A 7131-nucleotide genomic window follows, 5' to 3' on the forward strand; every position below is an offset into this window, starting at 1 on the left:
AACGTGCTGAGAGGGCTAGACAATGGTTGGAGATTGTAAGATGCTATTCTCCTCAAAGGAGCAGCCCACTACAAATAAATGGTAGTGGTTCTAGTAACCTAAGTGTTACAAGTAGCCCTTTGAGTGCAAGTGGAAGTCTTAGTACTTCCCTACTTCAAGTTAATCAACCCACAAGAAGTGGGGGTGTAGTTGCACTCACGCAAACTCCCATTGTCAATCCAGCTGTAGAAATGACACAACCCATCGCAATTCTAGTAGGTACACTGGATTTACCGGCATTAGGAGCACCCTTGCCCATTTTCCATGGGTTAGCAGAAGAAGATGGAGAACTCCATATTAAGGAGTTTCAAACACTCATGTTCAACTATCGGAATCACAAGTAGCCCTTTGAGTGCAAGTGGAAGTCTTAGTACTTTCCTACTTCCAGTTAATCAACCCAGAACAAGTGGGGGTGTAGTTGCACTTACACAAACTCCCATTGTCAATCCCACTGTAGAAATGACACAATCCATCGCAATTCCAGTAGGTACACTGGATTTACTGGCATTAGGAGCACCCTTGCCCATTTTCCATGGGTTAGCAGAAGAAGATGGAGAACTCCATATTAAGGAGTTTCAAACACTCATGTTCAACTATCGGAATCATGACGAAGGACACCTAATGATGTTCTTCAACATGATGTTAAAAGGAAGAGCGGCAGTATTGTATCACAGTCTAGAAGCCGAAATCATAACTAGCCGTGCCCAATTCTTTACAGCTTTCCGTAGAGAGTTTGCTCTTGAGAAGGGTGGATAGTATTGGTTGCATGTCTTGAATGTAACATGCCAAGAGCCAAATGAGAATGTCTAGGCCTATGCCAAGAAACTAAAGCAAGTTTTTCGCAAACTTAATGCTTATATCTCCATTCCAGCAACTATAGAGTTGCAATATTTCCTACATGGATTGGATTTTAATATCCAGGTGCAGCTTAGTAGTGTCGCTTTGGTCGACATCGATACTTCTATTACCCAAGCAGAAGGAGTAGAGTCGCGCTTGCAAGCAGCTTATGTAGCAAGGATAAATTGGAATGGTAATAATTTGGCCTTGACCAATGGGAGTCACGAGGACTCTATGTCAAATGCGAATGGAAGAGGGAGTATCATGCCAAATTTGACTATGTTACCAGCTCCTCCTACCATGACTATGTCTATGCCTAGTTAGGCAACCTCACTAAATAGTGGTGGAAGCCAAACAATGAATCCTAATGTTGTCCCAGTAGGTCAGTGGCCAATTCCTAATCAAGTAGTTAGGCCAATGGGATGACAGATAGATGATCGCAGCTATGAGTCGAGTGCCTCTAATATCCTTGGTGAAGTTAAGGACATGATGAAGCACTATATTGATATAATTTTTGAACAATACAGACAAATAGTTGTGGATGTCAATTTTCTTAAGAAGCAGCATAATTTTATAGGGAGTCAATGCCCTGAAGAGGGTGTCCCCTCAAGATTCAGCTGTAAGTGTAGTGGTGGCCAACATTTCCCTAGAATTGGCCGAATGTCAAATGTGATATTTGTGGAAAGTCTGGCCATTTAACTGCTACCTGTTGGAGTAAGATCAGTTCTCTCCAACAAGGGAGTAAACAACCAGGTCCAATTAACCATCGCGCACAAGGGAATAATCTCCAGCAAGATGAGGGACCAAGACAAATATTGCAACAAGGAAAGGCTAATGTAGAGGAGTTGCCTCATGGTAGTGGAGTTAGCCTTATTGAGGCTCTATGTGTCAATGATGCTGAAACTTCTAATCTAAGAGCCGTAACAAGAGGTCAAAAGATCAAAGAGGGTAACAAAGGAATTGAAAAACCTGTCGAGGGAAGCCCTAAGCAAGAAGCTAGGGAAAAGTGAGTCCTGAATCCTGATATGGAAGGTGGACCTTTAAGACCTGTTGGTAGTAAAGTTGATCTCAAGAAGAATAAAGGATTGCCAAGAAAGAAGGTAAAGGCTAAAAAAGAGACACCAAAGCCGATTGAAAGACCAAAGGAGAGAATGGTTTGGCGTGAGAAGAGAACTTTGGCTAATTACCACAACTTTGACCTAACAAGTTCTCTTTGTGGAAGTTAAACCAGATGTAAATATTCTACAATTGATTAAACTTTCTCTAGAAGTACGCAAGGAATTCAAGAAAATCATGTGTATTGGGTATATTGTAGAACCTTTGGGCATAGCTAGAGTGGGGGAAGATTGGTTCAATCATGCTGAAAAGCATTGCCCTAGGGTTCCAACATATGTGGATGGAATATTAGTGGAGCACGCTATCGTGGACATTGGATCCTCCATCAATATCATGAGTTTAGATTTGATGGAGAGATTAGATCTAGAGATCCAAAAAGACGTCTCCACACTTCTTAGGACGGCTGATGGTAGTATAAGACAATCGGAAGGTTGCATTACTAAGGTCCACGTTACAGTTGCGAGCGGCGTGGAATACTATCTGGACTTTAGGGTGATAAGATTTGCAGGACGTCCTAGCTATCGAGTTTTACTAGGCATGCCATGGATTCTACGGACAGACTGTCAAGTCGATATACTCGCTAAACGAGTGATTCTAGGTAGAGATGCCCATCTTAATAGTGAATGCTTACCTTGAGTCTCCTCAGAGTGAGAGAGCTCCATTATCCTCCACTAAACTAGAAACAGTAGATGATCCATCTCGTAATGAGACGTCATCGAGTGATGGATCTAAAGAAGGGTCCACTACAGAGGATATTTATAAGATAACCTTGAATGAGCCGATAGAGCCTCAAGATCGAATAAGAGATGCAGATCAAATTAGGCTCCATGCTCAGTTCAGAAGAGAGAGAGGACTATGTGTCCCTGATTCAGGAGTTCCATGACATCTTTGCTTGGAACTTAGGGGTATTCCTCCCAGACTAGATGTGCATACCATTCTTGTAAAGGAAGGTACCCACCCTGTACATCAGAAAGTAAGGCATATGCCTTTTGAACTAAGGGACGGGTTGTTTGAAGAGCTTTAGAAGTTGAGGAAGGCGGGTTTGATCTTCCCAGTTCAACATATTGAATGGTGTTCACCAATTTTGATTAGAAAGAAAAAGAATAATCAAATCCATCTTTGTGTAGACTTTAGAGAGCTAAATAAATAGATTGTTAAAGATTACTAGCCATTGCCATTTGTTGACCAAATTTTGGATCAATTGGTGGGTAGGGAAATATATTCGTTCATGGATTGCTTTGCAGGGCATAACCAAATGGCAATTGTTGAGCAAGACCAGCTGAAAACAACATTTATCACTGTCTTTGGTAGCTTTGCGTACCATGTGATGGCATTTGGGTTATGTAATGCACCTAGTTTGTGGCAAAGAATAGCCGACAAGACCTTTGGTGACATCTCCCTAGAAGAGTTGAAAGTATTCATTGATGACCTGGGGGCAACCATCGTAAGAGAAAGGAAGTTGATTATTTTGCAGAAGTGTTTCGAGTGTTGCAGATAGTTTTGCATAGCTCTCAACCCACAGAAGTGCTTCTTTGGAGTGCCTTATGGGATATTGTTAGGTCATGTGGTCAGTTCAGTAGGGATTGCAACTGACCCTGAAAAGATCAAGGTCATAGTCACCATGCATCCGCCACGTACTCCAAAGGAAGTGCATAGCTTTCTGTCAGCGGTAGGGTATTATCAGAGGTTTATCAATGCCTTGGCGGAAATAATGTTGCCATTGCTGACAAACCTATTGTCCTTTAACTGTCAATTTACATGGAGTGATGCTTGCAAAGTGTCTTTTGACGATATAAAGCAGGAGCTTGCCAAAGCACCTATTTTAAAAGCACCTAAAAAGGGCAAAATGTTCTATATATTTTTAGCAGCAACCATGTATAGTATTAGCTACTGCTTATCCCAAATTTGGGAGGAGAAGTGGTACCATCCGATAGCTTTTGCTAGTCAAAAGTTGGGTATATCAGAGATTAACTACACCTGTATGGATGTGCCTTGTGATGGTATTTGCGACCAAAAAGTTCAAGCACTACATTCTTTATAAGAAGGTGGTTTTTTATACGAAGGCATAAGGGCTTCAATTGTTGTTGAATAAGTTACAACCATCTGATCGTTTAGCAAAGTGGTTAATCACTTTGCAGGAATTCGATTATGAGATTAAAAGCAAGCTGCCGAAGCTTTAGGGCATTGTAGAGTGTCTTATGGATTTCGGAGAGCCAAAAGAGATCTGGGATGAAGGAAGTTACATGGAAACTTTGTTCAAGATTGATATGTTGTCTATTCCCTGCTAGTACGGTGCTATAATGCACTATCTTTCTATGGGAGAGATTGGAGCTACTTTATCAAAATCGGAGAAGAGGAAAAGTAAATAGCAACCATTGAAATTTTCCTTGATTGTAGGAACACTATATCAATAGGGTGTTGATGATATCTATCGCCGATGTGTGATGCCTGACAAGGTTCCATTTATATTGGAAGAGTGCCATGACTTCGCTTGTGGAGGGCACTTTTCAGGGTGGTTAACGGCACAGAAGGCTTTAAGAGCTGGATATTGGTGACCATCCATCTTCTAGGATTCATTTGACTATGTCAAGAGATGTGATACATGTTAAAGGCATGACAGTAGAGAGAATAGGAAGCTTCCACTTACGCCGATTATGTGGCTACCCTTCCATTTGAGAAGTGGGGCATCCATTTTGTGGGACCTATTACCCCATTGTCTACTACTCAAAAAAGATACAGTATAGTAGCAATTAATTACTTTACAAAGTGGTTAGAAGCACGGGTGACGAGGAAGGACAATGCAAAAGAGACTTCCAGTTTCCTTCTTGCGGAGATCATTTGTTGTTTTGGTCCACCAAAGGAAATAGTATCAAACCGTGGAACCCTTTGTTTAAACAAGGTGATTAAAAGCCTGATCAAAGCATGGAAAATTAAGCATAATAAGAAGACCCCCTATAATCCACAAGCCAATGGACAAGTTGAAAGTACGAATAAGCAACTTGTGGGTATCCTATCCAAGATAGCCTCCCTGGGATACAAAATTATATGTGGTAATTTGGGCGTATAATACGACGTTTAAGCGAGCCACTGGCCACACCCCATTTAAAATAGTTTATGGGGAGGAGTGTGTCTTTCCCTTAGAAATTGAGTTGTTGACTATAATATTCGCAATCAATCATTCTTTGGGTGACGAAGATGTCCTATTTGAGTGGTTTACGACTATAGCCCACTTGGATGAACTTAAATTCCAGAGTCTGTTGCACCATGAGGTGGCGAAACGTTGGATGAAGCGGTTGCATAATCTAAAAGCGAAGAAATATACCTTTAAGAAAGGGTAGTTAGTTCTATATTACGATACACATAGGGAGCTATTTCCAGGAAAGTTGGAACTTAGATGGGATGGCCCTTACAAGATAGTTCGGTTAGGTAAAAATAAGTCCACGGTTTTATTAGCTGATCTACAGGGAGTGGAAATAAGGTAAATCTTAATAATATTAAACCTTATTATTTTTGAATCTGCTAACGTGCTAAATGCATTGTAGGTCTATACTGGAGCTGATTTGAGACCTGTAAGAGAGCTTAAACTAGTTTATGGGGTAGTTAATCCCTTATTTGGAGCACCCATATCTCGAGTAAAGATATCATCAAGGGAAGCTAATCTGGTGGAGCAAGGGATACAAAGTGATTGAGCAAGAAGTCGGTATCTTTTTGTGGGAAATCATAGTTTTTTGCCATCGTTGTTTACAAATTTTGACAAGCATCCGTGTTGAATTTAATGAAGAAGGTGGGATGGAGCCATTAGTTCATCCTCTCAATATGTTGAATTTTGACTATCATAATTACGAATAAGGGAGTTCTTGATGGCTGGCTGTGTAAACCCATTATGGATGTACACGTTATACTTTGATGGAGCATCCTGGGGGACCTATTAAAAAAGGGAATGTTGGAGTAGTTATCTGAGATTCCCACTGTAGAGTTGCAATGAAATTAGCTGTTTATCTCGAGGTAGGATTCACTAACAACATGGCAGAGTATAAAGCCTTGATTATGGGACTACATATTTCCAAGAAAGGTGGTATTCGGCGGTTGTTGGTAAAGGGAGATTCCCAGCAGATCTTAAATCAACTTAATGGGATATATACAGTTCGGAATCCCATCCTTCGTATGTATCATCGAATTGCTATAACCCTACTTGATGAATTTGAGAGCGTATCTCTTCAGCTGATCCACGTTATTGGAATCAGTTTGCAGATTCCTTAGCTAATTTTGCTTATGAAGAGGACCTCTTCTTCAACTGTGATCCTAGTCTAGATGTCACTCTTAATATAACGAGATGGGACCTGGTCGCTTGTGGGGAATGTTATGCGACCATGCATTATATGGCAGGCGATGGTTGATATCGATAATGTAAAGAGTGGCCAAGACCCATCTACCCCTATTATCCTAGACCCATAGGTTGATTAGAAAACATGTTACGCGTATGCCTCTTGCTATATATGCAGGAGGTATGGGTCACAACTTGATGCATTTAGTTTAGGGATGAGAGCCCTATTTTTCCCCTTGGAATGGAGCGTATTTTTGTATATCTGCCTTCTTCCAAGAAGGGATCTATATGAGCTAGTTTGCTTAATTTCTTTAGGCTAAGAGGGCCAATTGTTTTAAGGTTTTAATTATCTATTTCTTTAGGCCAAGAGGGCCAGCTAGTTTGAGGGTTAGGCAGGCAGTCGGGGGTAACTGAAGCTGCCTCTTCCTTCAGGACTTTCACCTGAAGCGTTTAAATATGTTTTCCTCCTTTAGTTCATTGAGCAAACAATGCAAACAGTCCTTTCTAAACTGTTACAAGCACAATCAATTTCAGTGGTCTTTTAGCTGGCAAACTGTTAAGGAGTGGCTCCTTTTCTCCGAATGCAACCCGCATTCGATCCGGAATCAATTGCAACTTAGCAAGATTCCTATCATTCTTGGGTTAGGGTCATACCCTTCCAATACATTAGGTTTATTGTGGCAGGATCCAGCGACCATGTCGCTTTAGTTTATTGTCTGGTCATTTACTTCAAGGCAAACACCTAACCTTTCCCAAGGGTGATAAACTAGATCAATAGTTACAACTACACCAATACATGTAAACATGTGATTCAC

This window comes from Lygodium microphyllum, chromosome 24 (genome assembly GCF_053477565.2).
Source record: "Lygodium microphyllum isolate KBCC chromosome 24, Lygodium_microphyllum_v1.1.10, whole genome shotgun sequence".
Classification (NCBI taxonomy): domain Eukaryota; kingdom Viridiplantae; phylum Streptophyta; class Polypodiopsida; order Schizaeales; family Lygodiaceae; genus Lygodium; species Lygodium microphyllum.